At 43.1% G+C, this 27,006-nt stretch overlaps 1 protein-coding gene across 2 annotated transcripts in view; it reads left to right on the top strand.

Annotated features, from left to right (window-relative positions):
- Nucleotides 1–27,006, top strand: part of TRAF3 (TNF receptor associated factor 3) — a 102,904-nt gene that overhangs the window by 21,889 nt on the left and 54,009 nt on the right. For both annotated transcript variants that reach the window (XM_081861928.1, XM_081861927.1), the window contains exon 3: nucleotides 23,147–23,266. The gene's annotated coding sequence lies outside the window, so the exon portion shown is untranslated. The remainder of the gene's footprint in view (nucleotides 1–23,146; nucleotides 23,267–27,006) is intronic.

Here is a 27,006-nt window from a genome sequence, read left to right as displayed (position 1 = left end):
GCTTCCTCTTGGAGAGCAGTCTTATGAAAAGAGAATGACATATACAGTGGTGCCCCGCAAGACGAACGCCTCGCAAGACGGAAAACCCGCTAGACGAAAGGATTTTCCGTTTTGGAGGTGCTTCGCAAAACGAATTTCCCTATGGGCTTGCTTCGCAAGATGAAATGTCTTGCGAGTTCCTGCGGGTTCCCCCCCTTTTCCTAAGCCGCTTATCAGCTGATCCACTAAAAGCCACTAAACCGCTAATAGCGCTAATCCGCTAAGCTGTCAATGGGCTTGCTTCACAAGACGAAAAAACCGCTATACGAAGAGCCTCACGGAACGGATTAATTTCGTCTTGCGAGGCACCACTGTATTTAACAAGAAGCCCAGTTTACTATATTTCTGGAGCTGAATAGCTTATACAGTGGTAACTCTGGTTACAAACTTAATTCGTTCCAGAGGTCCACCTGCCTTGCCCCACTCTCTAGTCTCTGCTTCTCAATTTGAATCGTATTATTTTATGTACTGTGGCTTGCCGTCGTTTTATTGATTATAGTTTGGAAATTATTTATTGTAACTGTTGAGTGGATTTCTGTTTAACTTTTATATGTTATTATTACACTGGTCAACAACAAATTTGTTGTCTGCGTTTTTTTCAGTTGATTTAGGACGAATCTGATGCGCTGAATCCAAAAATCACATTGGTTTTGCTCAATCAGGTCAAGTTTTTGAGCTATGGCCACATGTTGGTTTTTTACGTTTTTGTTCACATGTACGCTTGTGTGGAGCATTTTAGAAGAAGTTGGTGGGGGTAAAATGCCATGTCAAATAATTGTTTTGATTGGAAATGATTATTTTAAAGACAAGAAGTATTCAGGTCCGATAGTTCTGGGTGATTATGTCGAAAAGGGATCACTTTGAAGTCATAAAACCTCGAAATCTTCCATAAATTGGTGTGGCAAAGCATAAAGTTGGGGGATCAAAACTAAGTTAATGGGGCAGCCGCCCCATGAAGTTATAGGAAACTCGATGCCGAACTGTTGGCATCCAGATTGAAGGAAAAAGACCTCCTCTCTGACAGAGCTCGCATCAGCTTCTTCTGCAACAGGCATCAAGAGTACCTCCGTTTTTTCTCGGAAGAGAAGGACTTGGTGTACTGTGCAGATATTGCGCAGCTTCTGCTCAAGCTTGGAGTGCCACAGTACGAACCCAAAATTGGAGACTCTTCATTGACAGCAGCAGGCAATCACTGAAATGTGTTCTGCTACACAACGGCAACCAGTTTGCCTCTATACCCCTGGCTCACTCGACTACACTGAAGGAGAACTATGAAGCGGTGAAGTATGTGCTGGAGAAAATTGGTTATGATCAGCATAAGTGGTTTATTTGTTTTTTTTTTTTTTTTCATATATTTTTATTGAGTTTTTAACAACACAAAAAGAAAAACTTATTTACATCCAAGTACATATCACTTATTTTCATTATCTGGACTTCCCTCAACTCTTCCGACAATCTTTCGTAATTTCCATCCTATCTACACATTTCCTAACTTCAACATTACTATTAAGTATTACAGTTCTGTCTCTAAATATCTTCACGTAACGTTCCTCATTCTTTTACAAAGCTTCTTTAAAACACACTAACGTTGTATGTTCCTCACATGCAGTTTCCAAATATTCCGTAAATTTCCCCCAGTCTTCCAAAAATTTCTGATCTTTTTGATATCTTATTTTACCTGTTAATTTGTCTAATTCTGCGTAATCAATAAGCTTTACCCTCCAATCTTCCAAAGTTGGGACCTCTTTTCCCTTCCAATTCTGAGCCACCAACATCCTTGCCGCCGTAATAGCATATTGAAAAAATTTACAGTCTTTCCTTGTTATATCCTTTCTTGTTATTCCTAATAAGAAAATTTCAGGTTTTTTAACAAAGTTATATCTTAGTATTTTCTTCAGTTCGTTGTGTATTGTCCCCCAAAACTCCCTTATTTTACTGCACTCCCACCACATATGCATGAATGTACCCTCCTTCTCTCCACACCTCCAACATTTGTTACTGATTTTGTACATTCTGGCTAATCTTACTGGCGTTAAATACCATCTGTACACCATCTTCATTGAGTTCTCTTTTAGGGAGACACAAGCTGTAAATTTTATGTTTTCGTTCCATATTTTGTACCATTCATCTATTTCTATATTGTATCCCAAATCTCTGGCCCATTGAATCATCACATCCTTTACCCCCTCATCCATCGTGTGCCAATCTAGCAAGATTTTGTACATTTTTGAGATCACCTTATAATTACTGTTCACTATTTCAGTTTGAAATTTAGATTCTCTTTCTCTGTACCCTTTTTCCTTTGCATCTTTCTTAAACATTTCATTTATTTGGAGGTAATGCAGCCAATCATAAACCTGACCTTTTATTTGTTCGTATGGTTTTATCCTCCATTTTCCTCCTTCCTTCATCACCAATTCTCCATATGTCGCCCAATTATCTCTCATGTTGACTTTTTTAACAGCTAACACCTCTAATGGAGACAGCCAGTGTGGGACTCCTACTTCCAATATGTTTTTATATCTATCCCATACTTCCCACAACGCTCTCCGGACAATATGGTTATCAAATGACTTAAAACCCTTCTTCTTCTCTTTCCATAAATAAGCATGCCATCCGGCTATATTGTCGAATCCTTCCAAATCTAACAGCTTTGTATTCTTAAGGTTGATCCATTCTTTCAGCCAACAGAGGCATGATGCCTCGTAATATATCTTCAGGTCTGGCAGGGAAAAGCCCCCCCTCTCCTTTGTATCTGTCAATAATTTATATTTAATTCTTGGTTTTTTCCCTTGCCAAACGTATCTTGTGATCAGCCTCTGCCATTCTTTGAAGATCGACGTTCCTTTTAATATTGGTAGCATTTGGAATAGGAATAGCATTTTGGGCAATACTTGCATCTTAATTAGTGAAATTCTGCCCCAGAAGGATAGTTTTAATCTGTTCCAAATTATCAGGTCTTTCTTAATTTTATTCCATGTCGGTGTATAGTTGTTCTGATAAAGGTCGATATTTTTGGGTGTCAGCCAAATTCCTAGATATTTCACTTTTTTAACAATTTCAATTCCTATTTGTTGCTGTAATTCTTCCAGTGCTGTTTTCTCCATATTTTTGACCATGATTTTGGTTTTCTTCCTATTTATTATGAACCCCGCCACCTCTCCAAATTTCTCAATTTCGTCCAGTATTCCTTTTGCCGACTCCAACGGATCTTCAGCCGTCAGCACTAAATCATCCGCAAAGGCTCTTATTTTATGTTGGTCTTTTCCTACCGCCACCCCTTTTATTCCTTCATTTTTCCTTATTGAATCTAATAACACCTCCAGGACCATGATAAATATCAATGGAGACAATGGACAACCTTGTCTGGTGCCTTTTGAGATTTTTATTTCTTCTGAGATCACACTATTTACTATCAATTTGGCTCTTTGTTCCATGTATATTGCCTTTATTCCGTTGAGAAAATCATTACCCATATCCCTCTGTTCTATATTTTTCAGCAGAAAGTCCCATGATACATTATCAAATGCTTTTTCCGCATCCACGAACATTAGCATTGCCTGCTTCTCATTCCTGGCAGACAAATATTCTATAATATTTATAATATTTCTCACATTATCTCTCATTTGTCTGCCAGGAAGAAAGCCTGCCTGGTCTTCATGTATAATTCCTTGTAAAACCTTTTTCAGCCTTTCTGCCAATATCCCTGCAAAGATTTTGTAATCCGTATTCAATAAAGAAATTGGCCTATAATTTTTAACTTGCGTCAAATCTGCATCGTCTTTTGGGATAAATGTTATGAATGCTTCTCTCCACGTCTCCGGAATTTCTTTCTCCTTCAGAATCATATTCATCACTTCTTTCATTGGTTGTGACAAGGTTGTCTCCAATTCTTTATAATACCTTGCTGTAAAACCGTCTGGTCCCGGAGCTTTCCCATTTTTCATTTTTTTAATTGTCTCTTTTATCTCTTCCAATCTTATTGGAGTGTTCAGCCTTTCTTGTGCCTCTGTCGAAATCTTTTGTATCTCTTTCTCCTTTAAGTATCTTTCTATTTTCCTTATGTTGTTCTTTTCTTTATTTCTATACAGTTGATTGTAGAAATCCAAAAATCCTTTCCTAATCCCTTTAGGGTTAGTTATCTCCTCTCCACCCACTTTTATTTTATTTATTGTGATTCGTTCTTTTCTTTCCTTGGTCCGCCATGCCAGCCACTTCCCTGCCTTATTCGCAAATTCAAAGTTCCTTTGTCTTAGTCTTTTGATGTTCCACTCAACTTCTTTGTTTATCATCATTTCAAACTCCTTTTGCAGCACCTTAATACTTTGTTTGATTCTAGCATTGTTTGGCTTCTTTATCAGTTTCTGTTCGTTTTCCATAATTTGTCTTAGTATTTCCTTCTTTTCTCTTTCTCTGTTCTTTCTTTTAATCGAGTTCTGTTGGATAAAATACCCTCTCATCACCGCCTTGCCCGCGTCCCAGACAACACTCCTCTTCGTTCCTTTATCCCAGTTATCTTCAAAATATTCTTTCAATTTCTTCCTGGCCTCGTGGATCACCTTTTGATCATCCAATAAGTAGTCGTTTAATTTCCACCTAAACGATCTTTCTTCCAAACCTTTAAGTTCCAATTCCAGAGGACTATGGTCTGAGATGACTCTTGGTTGAATTTCTACCTGGGATGTTCTTGGTGTCAACTCATTTGATATCCAAATTTGATCAATTCTGGACATTGATTCGTTTGGGTCGGAGTAAAATGTGAATTCTTTTCTCAGAGGATGTCTTAACCTCCAAATGTCTATTAGATTACAGCTCTTTACCATCTCAAAAAAAGGCTTGGGTAACTTCCCTTCCTTTGAGTTGTTATTTCTTAGTCTGTCCATTTCTAAGGAGACCACCCCGTTCATATCTCCCATCAGAACTATCTTTTGGTCTGCAAATTCTGATAACTTGTCCTCCAATTTTTTGAAGAATTCGGATTTGTTTTCGTTTGGTGCGTAGATCCCGACCACCATTATTTTTTCACCTTGCCAATTTATCTGGATTGCCATCATTCTTCCTTCATCATCTTTGAATATTTGTTGTGCTTCAATTTTGCTTTTAACATACATTACCACTCCTCTCTTTTTCTTTTTATCTGAGGATATGAATTCATTGCCTAATCTCTTATTGATCAAAATTTTTCTATGACTCCTTGCTACGTGAGTCTCTTGCAAGCAGATTATATCTAGATTTTTCTTCTTTAAAAGTTGTTCCACCTTATTGCGTTTTTTCCTATCGTTCAAGCCATTCACATTCCAGCTCCATATTTTTAGAGCCATGTTGTTTTAATTAAGTGTGTTTAGATTCCTTCCTCCTCTTCTTCCTCCCCCTCCTCTCTCACCTCCTCTTCCTCCTGTTCCTCGTTTCTCTGGCCGTTTTTCCTCTTTCTCTCTTCTCCTCCCGATGCTCCTTTCGCTTCTTCATCTTCTTCCGTCGTTAATTCTTTATACTTTCTTTGAAATTTACTTATTTCTTGCGGGCTGGTCAGTCTATGTCTTTTACTCTTGTAAAAAAAGGAGATCCCCTCGGGGAACTCCCATTTAAATTCTATATTGTTCTTTTTGAGGGTTTGGACTATTACTTTATAGGGGTCTCTCCGTTTCAGCAATCTAATTGGGATGTCCTTGAAAATGATTATATAGCCGCCATCTATGATTAGCCTTTTTTCTCTGTTTTTTTGAAGGACCAAATTTCTCATATCCCTATCTTTGAAGGTTATGAGGCAGTCTCCTGGGTATTTCTTCGCTTTGGTCGTTTTGACCCTCATTCTGAAGGCATTCATTATCGTATTTGCTACTTCGACTTCCTGAAGTTCTAACCATTGCGCCAGTTCTACTATTAACTTTTGTCTAATGTTCTCGTTCTGCGTTTCTGGTATCCCTCTCAGCCTCAAGTTTGTTTCCCGTTGTCGAAGTTCATTCATAGAGATGGCATCCCACATTTCTTCTTGAGCTTTGTTAGTCTCCTGAAGTCCCACCTTAATTTTGTCTTCCTCCCGCTTTAATTCTCTTATTTCCATTTTTGTCTTTTTCATCCCTTCTTCTAATACTTGGGTTCTTTTGGATACTTCCTTGATTTGCCCTTTAAGTTCTCTTACTGTCTCATCTATTTTCTTATCTAATTTTCCAATTCTTGCATCTACTTGTTCAATTTTTGATTCTAAATTCTTTTCACTTTGTCTGATCTCACTAAACATTTTTAATATTTCTGATCTAAAATCAGACTCTTGTTTGGACCCCTTTCTTTCTACTGGAGTCCCCCCCTCCCCCGCCTTTTTCTGCGTATATGACATTTTAAAGTTTTTGGATCTGATTTCACTAACCGTTTAAACTGAACCCGATAGACCTTTTTTTCCTTCTTTCCACTTCTTTCCACTTCCCCACACACCAATTCCCCCTTCCCCCCGCAAAAAATTCAATTTAGGAGTAAGATGGGGAAATCTGAATTTCAATTCCCACTGTCTCCTTTGAGTTGCAGTCTTTACAAATTTTAGTCCAGTTTGATCTTCTTACTTCTTGCCACCAATTAGGCTAATCCGTTAAATATGAATGTTCACCCTCCACCACCAAATCTCAGTGCCACTGTTCCCTTTTAGTTCTTTCCAAGTCTTCTTGCCCTCAATTGGGCTAATCCACTTTTCACTGTATTCTTAACCTGTTCTTTATCTTCTTGCCCTCAATTGGGCTAATCCACCTTTCACTATGTTCTGTGTCTGTTTTTTATCTTCTTGCCCCCAATTGGGCTAACTCCTTTTGGCCGCGATTGCGGCTGCTTTCAGAGATTCCAGAAATTCTTCTCTGTCCGCCCCCTTTCCTTAGGCAGCGCTCTGTTCCATCTCTTTCAACACAGTTCCAGTGGATCAGGTGGGTAGGTAGGGCAGATGAAACAGTAATATGTTGCAGTCTCCTCTCCTTCCGCAAAGGCGCTACTACTCCCTCTGGCAAGGAGGAGGCGGGTGCCGCGAAAGGGGAGAAAAGAGGAAAGAAGAGAAAGAAGGAGCAAAGTATTTTCTCTAAATCTCCCCAGAACTCCGCGGTGTTCTCATAAATGTCTCTCACAGAGGGGAAAATAGGAAGGAACCGCTAGTGTCTTTTATTTTGTCCACGTCTCTGCTGAGTAGTTAATCACTGTCCTGCGCTCCTCCTCTTGTCCCCTCCTCCTTCTCCTTCTCCTAGTACGTGCTGACAGTGAGGAAGGTAATGGCGTCTCTAATTTCTCTTATCTTCTCTCACGCAGCGCTTTCCAAAGATCGCACTATCTCCTTCTTTTCCCTCTATCCTGTTACAGGCTGGAGAGACATGGACTAAGTCCGTCAAAGAATTATATAGTATCTTTTTGCTCTCCCCTTGCCTTCCTTCCTAATCTGTTACTTAATATCTGGCACTTTGGAAAGTTTTCGGGGAGAGAGAATTCTGTCCGCTAGCGACACACACGTTTTTCTCCGCTTTGCTTAGCGCTCTGCGTCTAATGCGATTTCGAGTGAAAGTTGAGCTCTCTTATGCTTTTCTTTCTCCAATTCGAATTTCAGCTTAATCAATCCTGAAAACCTCCTTCTTTAATTCGAAATTGTCCTTTTTTCTGAGAATCTAGCGCTCCTCCTCCAGGCTCGGGGCTTCGCTCCCCAGAGGCAGTTATGGCTTCCCTCTGCCCGCTTCCCCCCCCGCCGTACTCTTCGCTCCGAAACGGAGTTACCTGACGGCCGGGGATTCTGCGTTTCGGCACCGCGGGAACCTCTGTATCTGTATCGTCCTGCAGATACTTTTCAGGGGTTCGCTGCGCCCTGCGATACCCCTATTTTCCCCTGGAGAGTTCGGGATCCTCCGCAACGAAGGAATCCCCGCCTGGTTCAGAGTCGCGCTAAACCGGAAGCCCCATAAGTGGTTTATTTGTGTTGACCTGAAGATGGTGAACTTTTTGTTGGGACAACAGTCTGGCTTCACCAAGAAAACATACCCAAGAAAACATGGGTATGTCTTCTGTGCATGTGGGATAGTAGGGACCGTGCTCAGCATTACACGAAGAAGGACTGGCCTGTGCGGGAGGAATTGGTGCCTTGCAAAGAAAGGAACGTCTTCAACGACCCTCTGGTGGACTGAGACAAAATACTCTTCCCACCGCTGCACATCAAGCTCGGCTTAATCAAGCAGTTCACCGAGGCTCTGGACAAGGATGGTGACTGCTTCACTTACTTGTGCCAGGCTTTTCCAGGATTGACCATGGAGAAGTTGAAAGCTGGCATCTTTGACGGTCCTCAGATCCGTCAGCTCATCAGAGATCCAGAGTTCGGAAACTCAATGAACGAAGTGGAACTGGAAGCGTGGAAGACATTTGTTCTGGTACTGAAGAACTTTCTTGGCAACAATAAGGCCAGAAACTACGCAGAACTTGTCAACAACATGCTGACTGTTTTCAGAAACATGGGCTGCAACATGAGCATCAAGATGCACTACCTATTTTCACATATGGACCGGTTTCCTGAGAACCTGGGTTCAATGAGTGATGAGCAGGGGGAGAGATTCCATCAGGAGATGAAAGAGATGGAGACCAGGTATCAGGGTTGCTGGGACGCAGTCATGATGGCTGACTACTGTTGGACTCTGAAGAGAGACCTCCCTGCCGCTGAGCATTCCAGGAGTTCCAAGAAATGGAAGTTCAAGCCCTGAAGTTTGAAAAATGGTGAAGCAACATGCAATTTACGTGTACTTACCTTTATCAATGCCCACCATTCAGTTTACAGTAATCAAAGTTTCTATCAGGTAATATATGTTGTTGGAAAAAGATTTTTTTTCTCTTAAAAACATATTTAGGGTGATATGTGTTGACAAAAATCAGCTGATAATGCCACAAAAATGTAATCGATTTTGTCACAAGATCTGATTTTTTTCAAATCAACATAGCACAAAAACCTGACCCGATGGAGAGAAACGGATGCCATTTTCTGATTCAGCAGTGCAAAAATACCCTAAATCACTTGTAGAAATCTAGACAACATTCAAAAAGTAAAAAATTGTTGCCCAGTGTTATTTAATACTACAGTGGTGCCCCACAAGACGAACGCCTCGCAAGACGGAAAACCCGCTAGACGAAAGGGTTTTCAGTTTTGGAGGCGCTTCGCAAAACGAATTTCCCTATGGGCTTGCTTTGCAAGACGAAAATGTCTTGCGAGTTCCTGCGGGGTTTTTTCCCCTCCCCCCCTTTTCCTAAGCCCTAAGCCGCTTATCAGCTGATCCGCTGATAAGCCGCTTATCAGCTGATCCGCTAAAAGCCGCTAAACCACTAATAGCGCTAATCCGCTAAGCTGTCAATAGGCTTGCTTCGCAAGACAAAAAAACCGCTATACGAAGAGCCTCACGGAACGGATTAATTTCGTCTTGCGAGGCACCACTGTATTCTAATGATTGTTGAATGTTACTTTTTTGATGTAGGTTGCCTATTTTTGTATTGCATTAGATTGTTATAAGATGTACATTTTTTGTTTCTTCAGTTTGTAAATCGCCTTGAGTATTGTAAGATAGAAAGACATTGTACAAATTAAAAAATGATGATGATGATGAGGAGGAGGAGGTCCGTTCTTAACCTGAAACCATTCTTAACCTGAGGTACCACTTTAGCTAATGGGGCCTCCTGCTACCGCTGGGCTGCCGGTGCGTGATTTCTGTTCTCATCCTGAGGTAAAGTTCTTCACCCGAGGTGCTACCAGGTTAGCGGAGTCTGAAACCCGAGGTGTTTGTAACCCAAGGTACCACTGTATAGCTCAGTGCTTCTGACTGGCAGCAGCCCTCCAAGGATTCAGACACGGGGTCTAACCCACCCTTAACTTGAGATGTTGAGGATTGAATGATGCACATGTTGTTACCACTGAGCCATGGCCCTTCTGGAAGGCAGGAAGAATGGAGTTGGGACTGTGGCAGAATTTCCAAGTCTGCAAGACTTCTAAAGTGTCTTAAAAGGCAGAGTTGGATGTTACAAATGGCACATTGCTACTCCCTGCCAGATGATGACATCCATGTTGAATTCCCGACTTCCTTGCCTGCTGTCTCCATGTAAAGCATGCCATTGGCTTAGTGTTATGTGCAAACCAGGTCAAACAAGGAAGCATGCTGGGAAAATTGTGGCTGCTTTGCTCTTTTCCCTTGCTGCTGATGCCACGCTCCTGGGAGCTAAGCCGTCATTTGGCCTAGTGTTTACATTGGAACCCGGGCTTGTAATACTACTACTACTACTACTACTACTAACAACAACAACAACAATAATACACCACCCATCTGGCTGGGTTTCCCCAGCCACTCTGGGTGGCTTCTGATGTTATGTGGTCTCAGCAACCGCTCCCAGTCAACATTCTAGCTGCCGTATTCTGGATTAGAAATAGTTTCCGGGTCACCTTCAAAGGTAGCCCCACATAGAGCGCATTGCAGTAGTCCAAGCGGGAGATAACCAGAGCATGCACCACTCTGGTGAGACAGTCCACGGGCAAGTAGGGGCTCAGCCTGCGTACCAGATGGAGCTGGTAGACAGCTGCCCTGGACACAGAAATGACATGTGCCTCCATGGACAGCTGTGAGTCCAAAATGACTCCCAGGCTGTGTACCTGGTCCTTCAGGGGCACAGCTGCCCCATTCAGGACCAGGGAGTCCCCCACACCTGCCCGCCTCTGTCCCCCCAAAACAGTACTTCTGTCTTGTCAGGATTCAACTCCAATCTGTTAGCTGCCATCCATCCTCCAGCCACCTCCAGACACTCACACAGGACCTTCACTGCCTTCACTGGTTCTGATTTAAAAGAGAGATAGCATTACCTGTTGCCTTTGTCCATGGAGTTTTCTTGGCAGGGATACTGGAGTGGCTTGCCGGTTCCTGCTCCAGGTGGATCACGTTTGGTCAAAACTCTCCACTATGACCTGTCCATCTTGGGTGGCCCTGCACAGCATAGCTCATAGCTTCTCTGAGTTATTCAAGCCCCTTTGCCACGGCAAGGCAGTGATCCATGAAGGGGATCATCAAGAAGGCTGATCGCCGAAGAATTGATGCTTTTGAATTATGGTGTGGAGGAGACTCTTGAGAGTCCCATGGACTGCAAGAAGATCAAACGTATCCATTCTTAAGGAAATCAGCCCTGAGTGCTCACTGGAAGGACAGATGGTGAAGTTGAGGCTCTTGTTTGGACATTTTGATAATATCTCCTTTGTTTGCTTGCCACACACAAAACATTTACCGTATTTTTTGCTCTATAAGATGCACCAGACCAGAAGACGCACCTAGTTTTTGGAGGAGGGAAACAACAACAACAAAAATATTCTGAATCTCAGAAGCCAGAACAGCAAGAGGGATCGCTGCGCAGCGAAAGCAGAAATCCCTCTTGCTGTTCTGGCTTCTAGTATAGCTGCGCAGCCTGCATTGGCTCCATAAGACGCACACACATTTCCCCTTACTTTTTAGGAGGGAAAAAGTGAGTCTTATAGAGCAAAAAATATGGTATTTCTGTTTTTATTTTTAGAACGGGGTTTTGCCTGCTAATATGAAGAGTTTTATTTGGCTGTAAAAACCAAGTGTTGGTGTAGTTTTTCAACAGGTTAAACCAGAGCTTTTCATGTTGGTGACACACTTTTTAGACATGCATCATTTCACGACACAGTAATTCACTTTTACTAGTAAACCAGAGGTTAAACACAAACCTCTCTCCCGCCCCGGGAGGAGCGCACACATGACACACCTACACACTGCAGGTGACACACAGTTTGGAAAGCTCTGGGTTAAACTTTTAAGGTGGCATTCAGCATTTGCCAAGAGCAGTCTTTCTCAGTCTTGGGCTCCCAAATATTTTTGGACTACAATTTCCATAATGCATAACCATTGTCTAGGGTGGTTCTTGATAATGGGAGTTGTTTGCTAGATTTCTCTTCATTGCCCTTATAGTTCAGGAGCGCCAACATGGTGCTAGCAGGTACCTACGTACTTGCAGCCATCTCCCCTGGTTGACCACAGAATCTCCTGCCTCTGCTAAAATTGGGCATGAATTCAGCGTATAAAACAGGTACAAATTTTGTGATGCCTCCAACAAAAGGGACATACAAAGAATGCACATATTAGGGGAAAGTATGCATGTATTAGCACATGTGTAAGTGAAAATAACAAAAACATTATTTGGAATGCTTCCAAAAATGCGTAGGAGGAACATGCAATAAAATGCAAGCGAATTTTCATGAGGACCTTCAGAGTGGTGTGGAATTATGGCAAACCAAATTTAAAGCTGGAAAAATGAGAAAGTGAAACTGACATATTAGTCTCTACACTGTAGTGTGTTGTGTTGATCTGGGCACTAGTTGGCAGCATAGTACATGCTCTGCTGGAAGTAAACGGTAATGAGCTTTGTGCTTCTACAGTTATACGCCTGGGAATTCTGATGGACGCCTGCCTTCAATGTGGTGAAATCCTACCTACCTCTTGGCAAAGCAATAGCAATTCAGATGATCTGCTTCGCAAATGATTTTCGGGCACATTGTGGTAGGGATCATCCACCTCAGATTGTGGCACGTGAACAGTGCTATCAAAATGCTTCTGGGTTCAAGAAGCATGTGCACGAGGTTTCTGTTACGCAGATGTGGATGTAATATGGAAGGGAAGCACCACCGCTCGGTGTAGGACATTTGCTTTGCATGCAAAAGGTCCGGGTTCAATCCCTGGCATCTTCCAGGTAGGGCTGGGAATACCCCCTGCCTGAAATCCTGTTGCCAGTCAGTGTGCTATAGAAGAAGAAGAGGAGTTTGGATTTGATATCCCGCTTTATCACTACCGTAAGGAGTCTCCGAAAAGGGACGCGGGTGGCGCTGTGGGTTAAATCACAGAGCCTAGGACTTGCCTATCAGAAGGTCGGCGGTTCGAATCCCCGCGACGGGGTGAGCTCCCGTTGCTCTGTCCCTGCTCCTGCCAACCTAGCAGTTCGAAAGTGCAAGTAGATAAATAGGTACTTCTCCGGCGGGAAGGTAAACAGCGTTTCCGTGCACTGCTCTGTTTTGCCAGAAGTGGCTTAGTCATGCTGGCCACATGACCCGGAAGCTGTACGCCGGCTCCCTCGGCCAATAAAGCGAGATGAGCACCGCAACCCCAGAGTCGGTCACGACTGGACCTAATGGTCAGGGGTCCCTTTACCTTTAAGGAGTCTCCAAGCAGCTAGCATTCTCCTTTCCCTTCCTCCCCCACAACAAACACTATGTGAGGTGAGTGGGGCTGAGAGACTTCAAAGAAGTGTGACTAGCCCAAGGTCACCCAGCAGCTGCACGTGGAGGAGTGGAAACGCGAACCCGGTTCACCAGATTACGAGTCTACTGCTCTTAACCACTACACCACACTGGCTCTCAGGCTTTACTGAGCTAGTCGTTGGATTTGGAATAAGGCACCTTCCCATGTTTCCTATGGCAAAATGAACGTGTCAGTAATGGAAAAGCAGTGTGATGGAATTCAGAATCGGTGGTTCTGCTGTGTTCAGTGGAATCGTCTTAAAAATCCATTTAGCCCGGGCTGATCTCAAGGTGGTTACCCCCACATTTTGCTATGTTCTATATTTAATTAACACAGTAGTGGGTGTCACTGCATTCGCAAAGCTGAACATTGTCATAACTACCCCTGTTTTAAAAGTATTGGCCAATACCAGATAATGGACCTTTTGCTTTGCAGCAACATGGAATACCGGGTCAAATTCTTTGCTTGCTGACGAATGTCTTATATAGCACTATTTTGTGCGAGAGAGAGCGAAACGTGTTAGAGTGAAAAGAAAGAAAGAAAATCTGCTTGGAGCTAAGTAGCGATAAAAATCTGGTTTTTCCTCTTCACAAATTCCGCTTTGGTCATGCGAAATAGGTATTCCATGAAAAATTCAGTGATGAAACACTTCCTGGAGCAGCAAAAAGAGGCTTGGAGGAAGGAATAGAGAGAGGTCAGGCCATGAAGATTCCACCCTACTTTGGTAACCTCTGTCCTGACTCAATTTGCAATGCCTTGAAGGTAATCGGCTTAATTATATGGCTCCTGCAAAAGCAGTTTACTGTATACTTGTGTTCCTAAAGCTCTTCCCCATGCTGACTTGATTGTATAGCCATCAAGGAAGACTGCAATGCAGTAATTGGTGTGAGCTAGTATTAGACAGGGAAAAGTGCAAGTCTATGGTAACATTTCTCTACTCCTCTGCCTGCCCCTTCCCACTTGCAAAGGAGGGGCAGGCAGGTGTGCAGCTCATGAGTCAGAAAGGTAGCGTCTTGTGTTATGTGCAGGGGAATTTTTGAGGCTTGACTGTTAGGCAAGAAACTAGAAATACGCTTTTTTCTGTGAAGTTTTCCTGCTATATATCAGGGGCTGAACATGTGTATCTCTCTGGATCTGTTTCAGTGGACTGGACTTAAATTCAGCATATGGGCCTTCGCCATATTTTGTACCAGACTGTGCCTCTAGCAGGATTTGTACAGGGGGCATCTTGAAATGTTTTTGAAAGCATAGCATGTTTTATTTATTTTGGATTTAGAAATCTGATTCCTCCCTCAAAAACCTTTGGGTAAAACAGCAACCTCTTTATGTCAGGGTTGGGTAATCTTTCCCCCCCTCTCTATTGAGGGCCACATTCTGTGTTGTCCACTGCCCTGGGATCTATGGGCATACAAATTTAATTAGTAGTACAGTGGTACCTCGGGTTACAAACCTAGACAGCATCTTAAAAAACAGAGACATTACCTTGCCAACAAAGGTCCGTATAGTGAAAGCTATGGTTTTCCCAGTAGTGATGTATGGAAGTGAGAGCTGGACCAGAAAGAAGGCTGATCGCCGAAGAGTTGATGCTTTTGAATTGTGGTGCTGGAGGAGACTCTTGAGAGTCCCACGGACTGCAAGAAGATCAAACCAATCCATTCTTAAGGAAATCAGCCCTGAGTGCTCACTGGAAGGACAGATCCTGAAGCTGAGGCTCCAATACTTTGGCCACCTCATGAGAAGAGAAGACTGCCTGGAAAAGACCCTGATGTTGGGAAAGATGGAGAGCACAAGGAGAAGGGGACGACAGAGGACTAGATGGTTGGACAGTGTTCTTGAAGCTACCAGCATGAGTTTGACCAAGCTGCGGGAGGCAGTGGAAGACAGGAGTGCCTGGCATGCTCTGGTCCATGGGGTCACGAAAAGTCGGACACGACTAAATGCTTCAGGTTACAGACACTTCAGGTTACAGACTCCACTAACCCAGAAATAGTACCTCGGGTTAAGAACTTTACCTCAGGATGAGAACAGAAAACACGCGGCAGCGGGAGGTCCCATTAGCTAAAGTGGTACCTCAGGTTAAGAACAGTTTCAGGCTAAGAACGGACCTCCAGAACGAATTAAGCTCTTAACCCAAGGTACCACTGTAATAATAAATTAATTTAGGGTAATCTGTTGGGGAGCAACTTATTACCACGCATTTATTTCTCTCAGCGTACCAGACACTTTTCTCTCCTTATCTCCTCACTGAGTGGGCTGCCAAGGGACATACAAGTCTCTCTTGCAGATGTTTGTCCTCTGATTTCTTACCAAGGAGTTCTCCCCTTCCATTGCACCATTTGTTCCGCCCTCTCCCACATTTTGTTCTCCTCTTGTCCCGCGTCTCTTCCTCTAGTCACCCACACATGCGTGAAATTAGGCTGAAGGCCACAGCTTTGCCCACCCTTGCTCCATGACGGCACCAGGGAAATCCACACAGGAAGTATATTAATATAATTTATTTCACGACAGCTACACCTCCTTTGGCAATTAACTTGTCTTTTAACACTGTCTCATTTAGTAATTATGGAAACGTTAACAGAAATTGCTGATTTGTATGGGTGAAATAGCCCTGCAGATTTTCTGTGAGATTCAGCCTGTTAACGTTTTACGGAGGGAATAATTGCTTCACACACGTTTCTTAAGATTTGAAGAGCAGGTTCAGGGAAAGGAGGAGGAGGTTACCTGAGAACGTTGGATCATTCGGCAATGGGGTGAAGCTGGATTACTTCTCAAGCAATGGAACTGGGGCTGACCAGTTCTGGATCTCCAACCCAGCCTCCTTGCTTATTCGCTTATACAAAAAAATTAATCTTGGTTATTTGAAGAAATCCTGATTACCACCAGCTAAAATAGACATAGCTGCTGAGGCAGTGCATTTATTACCATCTATTTCCATAGCCTCTACTATGCTGTAATGACTTGCAGGATAAAAAATGGCGGGTGTCCTCTGGGTACCTTTTGATCTGGCAGCTTCCCAGTTAGAAGCTGCTACTTATATGCATCCCAAATATCTTTAGCGTCCTTGTACAGCTTCTTGTAATACCACCAGACAAATCGCTGTCAGTAGAAATCCCTGTGGACCCTCCAGTGATTCTAACTATATTGCAAGAGCAGCTTACGTAGGGCTTCGTTTCTTTTTTTTCCTTTTCTTTTTTTTTTTTTAAAAAAACTTCTTAAATGCCAAACGGCTATTAATGCATTTTATTTTAAAGTTCCTTGGCTTCAAAAACCAGATGGCAACTGATTCCATCATCCCATTAGTGTTTGCCAGCAGCGACTTCTGGATCTGAAGATGGCAAAGGATTTCTATAAATAAAACTTGAAGTTTTCTGACTTTGTGACATGGTCAGAGCAACCCGACCTTCCTGAGTAGGGGAGATTGGTTGTGGAGCTACTGTCATGTCTAGAGCCTTGTTCACTGGCACAGCTCGTTTAGGTTGGGGGCAGGAAGGAGAAGGGCGTGTGTCAGTGGATTTGCCACCGAATTCTATGGGGTTTTCTTGAAATATCCTACCTGTCCATTCCTTGCTGTTCTTCGCATGAACTACAAGCAGCCTTGTTACCTGGCATTTCTCAGGAATTCTGAGACACCAAAAAACCAGGGCAGTTATGAAAAGTTCAGTCCGCCATCTTGGTTCAAAATGGTGCCCAGTGGTGTTCATAGATGAAAACCTGCTCCTTGATCTCAGGAGCAGTTCTGCAAAATTTGGGTACAACATCTTAAAAGGTGACCAATGCATAGTCAGCAGACAAAAGACTTCACAAAATCTGCTATTTCTCTTCTTTTTTGGATGTGTGAAGAGGTACCATTGGGAAAACTGAGAGGTGGAAGATAATATATCATATCCTTCCATCTGGCAGAGAGCCTCTAAAAGGTCACACACCCCAAACTACATAGAGGAACATGGTGTTCTCCTTCTTAAAGGAGCCATAGCTGCCTTGGTGCCATCAGGAGCAAATAATTTTAATAATTCAGTTTCTAGTCCACTGTTCATTGATACACAATCCCACAGTGGGTTGTATCATGGAACCTAAACAAAGGATTACAACCACAAAGAGCATTGCAATATAAAAGTTAAAACATCAGATTTTGTAAACACCATGAGTAATACTACAGGCAGTCTATTGGTTTACAACTGGCTGCATTGCATTAACCCCCTGCAAAGACTTGAACTCTTTGCTTACAATCCAGCGTCAGCTAATTCTGTTGCCACCTATATCTTTGAGGGGAGGGCATTCCATAGCTGGGGTGCTGCTGTTCTTCAGCTTCACCTCAAATCTATTTGCATGTCTAGCAACCAACTCGCTTCATGTTAAGAAGAGGTGCAGGAACCACCATACTTGATTGTTTGGAAGGGTTGGAAGTTGAAAGCCAAGAATGAACAGGGACTTAAAGAGAGGAGCAATAGCCGGGACAACTCCTTCATACGAAATTCCCTTTTTGATTAATATTTTGCTAGTTGATAAGTGTGAAATATACTGTGAAATGCAGATTTCAAGATAGATTGATTAATTAATTCAACTATATAATTCATTCAGAGGTGCAAATTAGGGCTCTTTCCCCCACCCCACCCCTACGATAACGTGCTATGTGAAACACTTCTCTTTTATAATAACCTTCATGTGAGTTTGAAATAAAGAATCATGTAATGTATAGAAAGATAGTTTTTGAAGTTATGGCAGAAGAGCTGTATTAGAGCAGCCTTCCAAGGTGCCTTTCAGATGCTTTGGCCATGGTGAGTGGAGCTGATGAGAGCTGTGGTTCTTGAGGGCACATGTTTGGAGAAGGCTGTAATAGAGGACAATCTTCTCTTGTATCTGCCTTTAAAAGGCTTCTACATTTGTCACTCTGTGTCCCTAGACAAGACATTCTTCTTTTCTGGAACAGGGGTTTTGCAAATTTCATAAGGTCAATTAGATTTGTTCCTTGACATTTAAATTATTTTCTGTAATGGATGGGTTTGTTCTACAATACATGGCCCTTGTTGATCCCCGTGACACATAGGTTTATGTGTGCTACTGTAATGGTTCTAGGGGTTGCTCGTGCGTAAACCGGCGCCACACCTGGCTGGGTTGCCTGAGTGAACCTTTTCTGTCCGGACAGCCACTCGCCCGTGGCTGTCTCAATCGCTGGCAGAATCCGTCAGTGGGCGTTTCTTGAACTTCTTCCAGCAAAGAAGCTCTTTGACGCCTAGTCTCCGCCTACTCTCCCTGCGTGGAAGCCTTCTGCGCAAGGAGGGTGTGGGCAGTGGAGGGCCCTTACTCTCCCCGCTGGTCCCCGGCGAGGAGTCATGGGACCGCCTCGCCGATTCCCCCATCTGCCCCCCTTCTCCACTGGTGCTACGCTGATTCCCTTCCCCAGAAGATGGGCTGCCTCTCCCCATCCTGGGACGCTCTCTGGAATCCCTCTGGAGACCGCTCTCTCCCTCTGGCCCTGATGGCAGTCCCCTGACAGCTACAATGCAAAGGTGTTCTAAATTCAGACTGACAACCCTTACAGCACAATCCTGTACAGCTCTACTCAGTAGTAAGTCCCATTGAGTTCATTGCTAAGGCTGAAAGGTTCCACTTTACTTCTGAACTAACCACAGTTGCTTGTGGTGTCTGAGTTCTGGGAACCATCATTTGTTTAAACTATGTTCATTGAAAAGTCAGTAAAAAGGGATTTAGATCTTGCCTTGTTCTCACTAAACCCTAGTTTAAACAAACCGCAGTTCACAGAGCTTGGAGGTAACCGGGAACTGTGGTCTGTTTGAAACTGAAAATAGAACCGTTCAATCTCTCTCTGATTCATGAAAGAGGAGAGTGGAGCACGCAAGCTGTAGGTTCTGGCCACCTCACCTCAGCAAGGATATTGTAGAGCTGGAAAAGGTTTAGAAAAGTGCCTTCAAGAATAATCAAGAGGATGAAGAACGGTTGCAGCATTTGGGACTATTTAGTTTAAAGAAAAGGCAAGTAAGAGGCAACATGATAAGAGTTTATAAAAACTTACAATGACATGAAGAAAATTTAATAGAGAAAGGGTTTTCTCCCTCATAGCAGTAGAACTTGTGGATATCCAATGAAGTTGAACATCGGAAGATTAAGGGGAGTTGAAAGAAAATACCTCCTCATAGTCATAGTCATACTGTGAAATGTGCTCTCCAGGAGACAGTGATGGCCACCAACTTGGATGACATTAAAAGAGGATTAGACAAATTCATGGAGGAGGAGTGGGCTATCAATGGTTATACTCTACCACCCCAGTTGGAGGCAGCAATGCTTCTGAACACCCGTTGCTGGAAACCACAGGAGGGGAGAATTCTCTTGTGCTCATGTTCTGCTCACTTGTTTCCTACAGGCATCTGGTTGACCACTGTAAGAACAGGATGTTGGACTAGATGGGTCATTGGCTTGATCCAGCAGGCTGTTCTTACGTTTCTGCAGAAGCATTTGTAGAGCAACAATACTTCTCAGTTGGGCTTCATAGAATTATAGTGTTGGAAGGTGCCCAAGGGTCATCTTGTCCAACCCCCTGCAATGCACAAATCTCAGCTATAGCATCCATGACAAATGACCATCCAGCCTCTGCTTAGAAACCTCCAGGGGTCCACCGCATCTCATGGGCAGTCTGTTCCGCTTCCGAACTGCTCTTACTGTCTGTAATTTCCCCCCAAATGTTTTGCGGGAATCTTCTTTCTTGTAACGAAGCCATTGCCTCAAGTCCTGCCCTCAAGAGCAGGAGAAAACAAGCCTGCTCCATCTCCCATAAAGGTATTTGAAGATGGCCATCATATCTCTTCTCAGTCACCTCCTCTCCAGGCTAAACATACCCTTCAACCATTCCTCATAAGGCTTGGTTTCCAGACCCTTGGTCATCTTGGTTGCCTTCCTCTGCACACGTTCCTGGGTATAACAACAACAACAACAACAACAATCTATACCTCACCCATCTGACTGGGTTTCCCCAGCCACTATGGGCAGCTTCCAACAGAATATTAAAATACAGTAGTCTGTTAAACATTAAAAGCTTCCCTAAACAGGGCTGCCTTCAGATGTCTTCTAAAAGCCTGGTAGTTGTTTATCTGTTTGACATCTGGTGGGGGGACGTTCCACAGGGTGGGTGCCACTACCAAGAAGGCCCTCTGCCTGGTTCCCTGTAACTTGGCTTCTCACATCGAGAGAATCGCCAGAAGGCGCTCGGCACTGGACCTCAGTGTCCGGGCCGAACGATGGGGGTGGAGACTCTTTCGGGTAGAAATATCAGTTGAGATATATGCTCCCTGAATTTTTTTTTTAAAAAGGAAATATGCAGTGAATGGGAATGTAGCTTTTCATTCAGCAGCAGAAGCAGCTGATCATATATTCCTGCTTTGCAGGGGGTTGGACTAGCTGACCCTTCTATGATTCTGTCTAGGGTTTGCCGAGGCCCAATCAATCACAGGTACTCTTACTGCTTCTAGGCCACATTTAGGCAATCTATGGTAAAGGCGTTCCAGGTCTAAGTTAAGTGAAATAAATACCTCTTGTCAGAGCAAGTGGAAATATACGTGTCCTATGTCCGCTGTGCTGCTGTCACTGATATATATTTGTTTTAAAGTACACTTTTCAATAGTAGCACTGCAAGTTTAGTCTAAACCAGTGGAAGGGATCAAGGTTCTCTTTGAAACATTTCAGATGTTTTGCTCGCTAGAACGTACTCTTTTCAGTCGAAAAGCTTTGTTCTTTGCAGCCAAAATATTGAAAGGCATCTTGCTGGGAAGGGTGGGGAGAAACATTACTGCATCCCTTGGAATAAACTATAACCTAAAATGTTGAAGGCAAGGGTGTCAAGCTGGGCAATTTATACTTACTAGAAAGTCACAACTGTACTTGCAGCACTAGAGAAACTTATTGCAGGACTAAGTACAAGGAGGCAGCCCAGTTTTCCCCCGTAACACGATTTAAGCATCTTTCAGAAGTAGCCATTAAACACACAGAGAATCCTACAGTATTGTTTTGCTCTTGGCACTGTCTGCTAGAAAAAATGCATTTTTGTTGTTGTTGGAAGTATCCTCCAAAGGTCATTTAGAATCCCTGGTGCAAAGCCTATGCTATTAAGTCATTTCTGTTGGGGTTTCTGCAGGAAATGCCACTTTGGTTAGGGTTTTGGGGAGTGCTCACTGCTGCTATCTAACCTGCCCTACCCATCTCTTCTCTGCCCCAAAGATAGTTTTCTGGGACCTCGTAGCAGGAAGAGATGGGAAAGTGGAGAGTGGTTTGTTCGCGCCCGCCAAGCTGTTTCGAAAGCATTCAAACAAGACTTGTTGAGAAAGCTTAGGCTTTTAAACCTGCATTTCAGTTGAAAGCTGGCAAAGGCTTGATCCTTACCCGGGCAAGCAGAGGTGTGTTCATGCACCCGCAAACATAACAATGACCTTTGCAACATTGCATGCTAGCCAGGGCCGGATTTAGGTTTGATGAGGCCCTAAGCTACTGAAGGTAATGGGGCCCTTTATATGTCCAGCTGTCCTTTGTCAACAACAAATTGCTGCTGGTTTTTGTGTTGAATATATACTATATGGTAATTTATGGACCTAATAGGTATCTAAAGCTATTTGCACATGCAGAATGTAGGCACCCTATATATAGAAAAGAGCAAAGCAGTGATATTTTAGGGAGCAGGCTAGCAGGCGGGGCCCATGACTTACATCATAGGAGCATACACAACACAAAACACTGTTGCTGTACGTAGGTTTTATTTTATTTGTTTTTTATCTTATATTTTGGAAATGTACATCCAGGTTTTCCCACCTTTAAGTTTTTTGGGTCCGCCCAAGAGAGTGGGGCCCTAAGCTATAGCTTGTTTAGCTTATATGTAAATCTGGCACTGCTGCTATCCCGATTTACTCACATACATTAGAGTGGAGCAGGGAAGATGCATTTCTTGTGACAATTCAAATTCTTCTCCTCGCAGAAAAGCAATTCTATCAGAACGTGGGGGGAAAAGGGAGGTGAGATTGTGAATATGTTATTCACAAGTGAGACCTTTTGAACTCTTGGTTCTTCCTGCGTAAGGTGTAGCTGCTTCTTCTGTTTTATAACTAGGAGGTGCCGTTGTGTTTCAGGATGCCCGGGCATGTCTTTGTCATGGGGCTCCACTAGGGATAATGTGAGCCAGATATGCAAAGCTGCAATGCTACATGATTCATTGGTCCTGTGACCGGCTTTCCTAATCGACATTCATAAAGCACACACCTAAACCTATCAGTCTTGATCGAGATCTGGAACTGTGCTGGAAGTAGCACTGCTTGAGATCAATAAAAATCTGTTCTCCTGCTTGCCAAGTACAAAGTACGCTTGGGCATCTGATTGAAAAGTATCAGGGTTTTTTTACCCCCCGTTTCGTTTTTGCAAGACATTGTCCTTTTACGTTCTGCTTAGTTATGCTAGGATGTTTGGCATCAATAAATCTATGCAGTGGCATTGTGTGGGGAGGGCCAGAGGGTTGGTGGCCCCAGGCGCATTTGTTAGGGGGCACATTTTGCTCCTTGCCGCCCTGCCTGCCCTGTAAAGCTCTGGGGAAATTGCTTGCAAAAACACGTGCCTTAGTTAAAAATGTGTATGAAGTTTTCATGGGGATTTTAAAAAATAAAATGCTGATTGCTATGGAAATGTGGGAAACTGGATTTTTAAGCTTGGAAGAACGAGAAATTAAGAGAACCAAATTTCACAAGGTCCTTCTATTGCTACTTTCCAGAGGTTTTTGTGATTTTAAATTCAATCTCAATTTTGCACTTGGACTTAAATTGTGTTTTCTTCTGTCTCTTAAGTTACAGGAGTCAACATTTGAAGGTATCAACTGGGAAACGGATTCACAGTTCATTTTTTGTTGCCTTTTCTTCTCTGTTCGAACGTAGATGTCCTTGCCCCTTTCGTCTGCCATTAAACAGGTAAGCTGTTGGGCTCCTTTTGGGGAGAAACGGTGGTATACAAATTTAATGGATAAATTTTGTGTAGGGAAACAATAATATTGGTGGTATAGCGGCATACTGCTGTTGTTTAGTTGTTTAGTCGTGTCTGACTCCCCGTGACTCTATGGACCAGAGCACGCCAGGCACTCCTGTCTTCCACTGCCTCCCGCAGTTTGATCAAACTCATGCTGGTAGCTTCGAGAACACTAACTATCTCGTCCTCTGTCATCCCCTTCTCCTTGTGCCCTCCATCTTTCCCAACATCAGGGTCTTTTCCAGGGAGTCTTCTCTTCTCATGAGGTGGCCAAAGTATTGGAGCCTCAAATTCAGGATCTGTCCTTCCAGTGAGCACTTCAGAATGGATCGGTTTGATCTTCTTGCAGTCCATGGGACTCTCAAGAGTCTCCTCCAGCACCATAATTCAAAAGCATCAATTCTTCGGCGATCAGCCTTCTTTATGGTCCAACTTTCACTTCCATACATCACTACTGGGAAAACCATAGCTTTAACTATACGGACCAATATGAGTGCAAATTTTTCATTTTCTGGATTAATTTTTTTGTAAGTGTAGTGTTCAAATTATACTGAATTGTTTATTCATATTTTTAGTTGGTTCCGAATTTTGTGGACAATCTCACCCTTTTGTTCCCATCGCACCCAAGAATCCAGGGTGGCACCTGGGTGAAGTTCTCTTCCTCCTGGGCACCTTGCATTACTTTTCTGCCTCCTGTCAAAGTCTTTAGTATGTCAGCACTACTTCCTGCTGAGATATAGCTTACTGGTGCATTTTTTCTGGCTGTTTTCTGGAAATCGATAGCCAATATATGCTGTTTCATAAAATGGAACCCTGAGGAGCCATGTCTTGAGTTGATAGGAAACATGATTTGCCAGCTGACAATCAAGCTGCCTAAAGCTTACAGAAAGCCCTCGTAGGCTGCTCTTTCTGAATTTGCTTCTGAGCCTCTGTGAATAGGCACTTATAAAAAATATAGCAGCAAAAAACTCTTCCAAATAGCAGTGTTTTACCACTTTCCTTTTTGTATCAAGTTGTTCGGTTCCATATGACAAAATACTGCTATTTAGGAGGTTTTTGGGGGGGGATCTGTGCTATTTTCCTGTTTCTTCTTTTGATTGCTGTGTGTCTATTAAACATTGAATGGCTGTCTTCTTTCTGCCCCTGACATCCTGCGCTCTCTGTAATTCTCCTCAAATTGTAAAACCATTTCTTCATCGCCTTCTCTAGTCACCTTCTCTTCCCCAATTTATGCTTTATTCAGGAGTGGAGAAACTTGTTAAGCCCACGCTTATTTCTCTTGGTGATCTCATCTGCTCAGGTGAATTCTTAACAACCTCTTCTGATGAGTCCCTAAATCAGCCGCTGACCTGCCCACCTCTTCTCAGGGCCAAACCATACACGATGCACAGTTCCTGGTCTCTTTCCTCCTGATCTCAATTTCCTTTATTTTATTTTTTAAAATGAAAGGCAAGCTTGAAGGATTGCAGTTGGGAGTGGAAAATGGGAAGGAGAGGGACAGCTTTTGTCTCTTCTACCGTTCTTCTTGAAATTTTGGTTATTTTTTTTTTTTTTACAGACAAGTAGATGTTGCAAAACCAAGGGGTGGCAGCAGTAGTGAGGAGTACTAAAGGAAACTGAATATATATGCTTTCTCCAGTTTTCACGGAAATTCTTGCTTTGGTTTGGTTTTGCAAAACGCTCTTGTAAAAGTGCCTCATGTCTGCTAATATTCTCCTATAGATGGGATAGGTGATCGAGAGGGCAGATTATGAGGCAGCTTCAGTTAAGCACAGCTATTTAAGCATGAGAGGTCTGGAGGGTGGCAGCACGAGAATGGGCCTTTTCTGCAGTGGCTCCCATTTGTGGAATCCTCTCCCCAGGAAGGCATACCTGGTACCTTCATTATACTTTAGGCGCCTGGCAAAAACTTTCCTCTTGAACCAGGCCTCTGGCTGATTGACATCTGATGCCCTTTGAAAATGTGCTGAGGATGGAGGAATTACAGTGGTACCTCTGGTTGCGAATGCGATCCGTTCTGGAGGCCTGTTCACAACATGAAAAGAGTGCAACCCGCAGCGGCGCATCTGCGCAAGCACGGGTTGCGATTAGGCGCTTCTGCGCATGCGCGTGATGTCATTTTTGTGCGCATGCGCGAGCGGCGGCACTCGGAAGTAACCCTTTCTGGTACTTCCAGGTCACCACGGGACATAAGCTGAAAGAATGTAACATGAAGCATATGTAACATGAGGTATGACTGTTCTTGTTTTAATTTTTTATCACGTATTTTATGCTTCTATATAGCAGTTTTATGCTGTGAAACGCCCTGAGACCTGCGTGCATCGGGCGGTATACAAATTTAATAAATAATAATTCTTTCTTCCATAAAAAGGGGCTAGAAATAAATAATTTTATTTTCTTTGAAATGTAAGTTATATACTGCCTGTTAACTTGTAAGAGAGGAGTCCCTTTGGCCTGCTGGCCTGCCCTTCCCATTTGGCCCACCAGGGAGACACGGCCACAAGCCTTACACCTGATGTGATGTCAGGTGTGGAACAGGTAAAATCGTGGCTGGGCCAGAAAGTCTGCACGCCCCTTTGCAAGGCTCCTTAAAGAGCCTTGCTGATTGTCAGAGCTTTAAGAGAGACCTGCACTGCCAATGCCAAAGCTGCCAAAATCAGCTGGGATAAACTGCTCTAATCCTATGGAAACTCCCTAGCATAGCGGGGGGGCCGGGGGGGGGGCCTGGAGGAAGCGACTTGCATTCATGGTGCTTCCTTCAGAGCTTTGAATACAAACTGCAACCTTTGGAAAGAAAAGGAAAACAGAGCATCTTTTTCTTTCTTTCTTTTTTTTTTTAAATAATTTTTATTAATTTTCATAAACAAAAAACACACAAATAAAAACATTCATAAACAACACATGACTTCCCCATGCCTCCCCTTCACTGCACCCTTGTTTCAAAATTTTTTTTTTAGCAATCCTTCATTCCATTTCTATATTTAATTTCCCTCAAAATTCTCTTAACTTAAATATTTACAGCTATAATTCTCTGTTTCTTACCCCTTGACATTTTATCAGTCTGAGATTTTGCAACAGTTCTTAAGATATATTTTAAATTTTTTCCAGTCCTCTTCCACTGTCTCTCTCCTCTGATCACGGATTCTGCCGGTCATCTCTGCCAGTCCCATAAATTCAGTCACCTTCGTCTGCCATTCTTCCAGAGTAGGTAATTCTTGCATCTTCCAATACTTTGCCAGGAGAATTCTTGCTGCTGTAGTTGCATACATAAAAAAGGTCCTATCTTTCTTTGGTACCAATTGGCCGACCATGCCCAAGAGAAAAGCCTCCGGTTTCTTTACAAATGTCCACTTAAGGATTTTCTTAATTTCATTATAGATCATTTCCCAGTAGGCTTTGACCTTTGGGCAGGTCCACCAAAGATGATAGAAAGTTCCTTCACATTCGTTACATTTCCAGCATTTATTATTGGGCAAATGGTATATCTTTGCAAGCTTGACTGGAGTCATGTACCACCTATAGATCATTTTCATTATGTTTTCTTTCAAGGCACTACATGCCGTAAATTTAAGGCCTGTGGTCCATAACTGTTCCCAGTCAGCGAACATAATATCATGACCAGAGCATCTTTTTCTTTCTTCCCAGAGGAAGGAGTTTGTATTCTAGGCACTGGAGGAAGTCCATT

The sequence above is a fragment of the Podarcis erhardii genome (genome assembly GCF_964252035.2).
Source record: "Podarcis erhardii genome assembly, chromosome: 1".
Lineage (NCBI taxonomy): Eukaryota > Metazoa > Chordata > Lepidosauria > Squamata > Lacertidae > Podarcis > Podarcis erhardii.
Note: the sequence above shows the minus strand (reverse complement) of the source record. Positions and strands in the feature narration are given on the sequence as shown.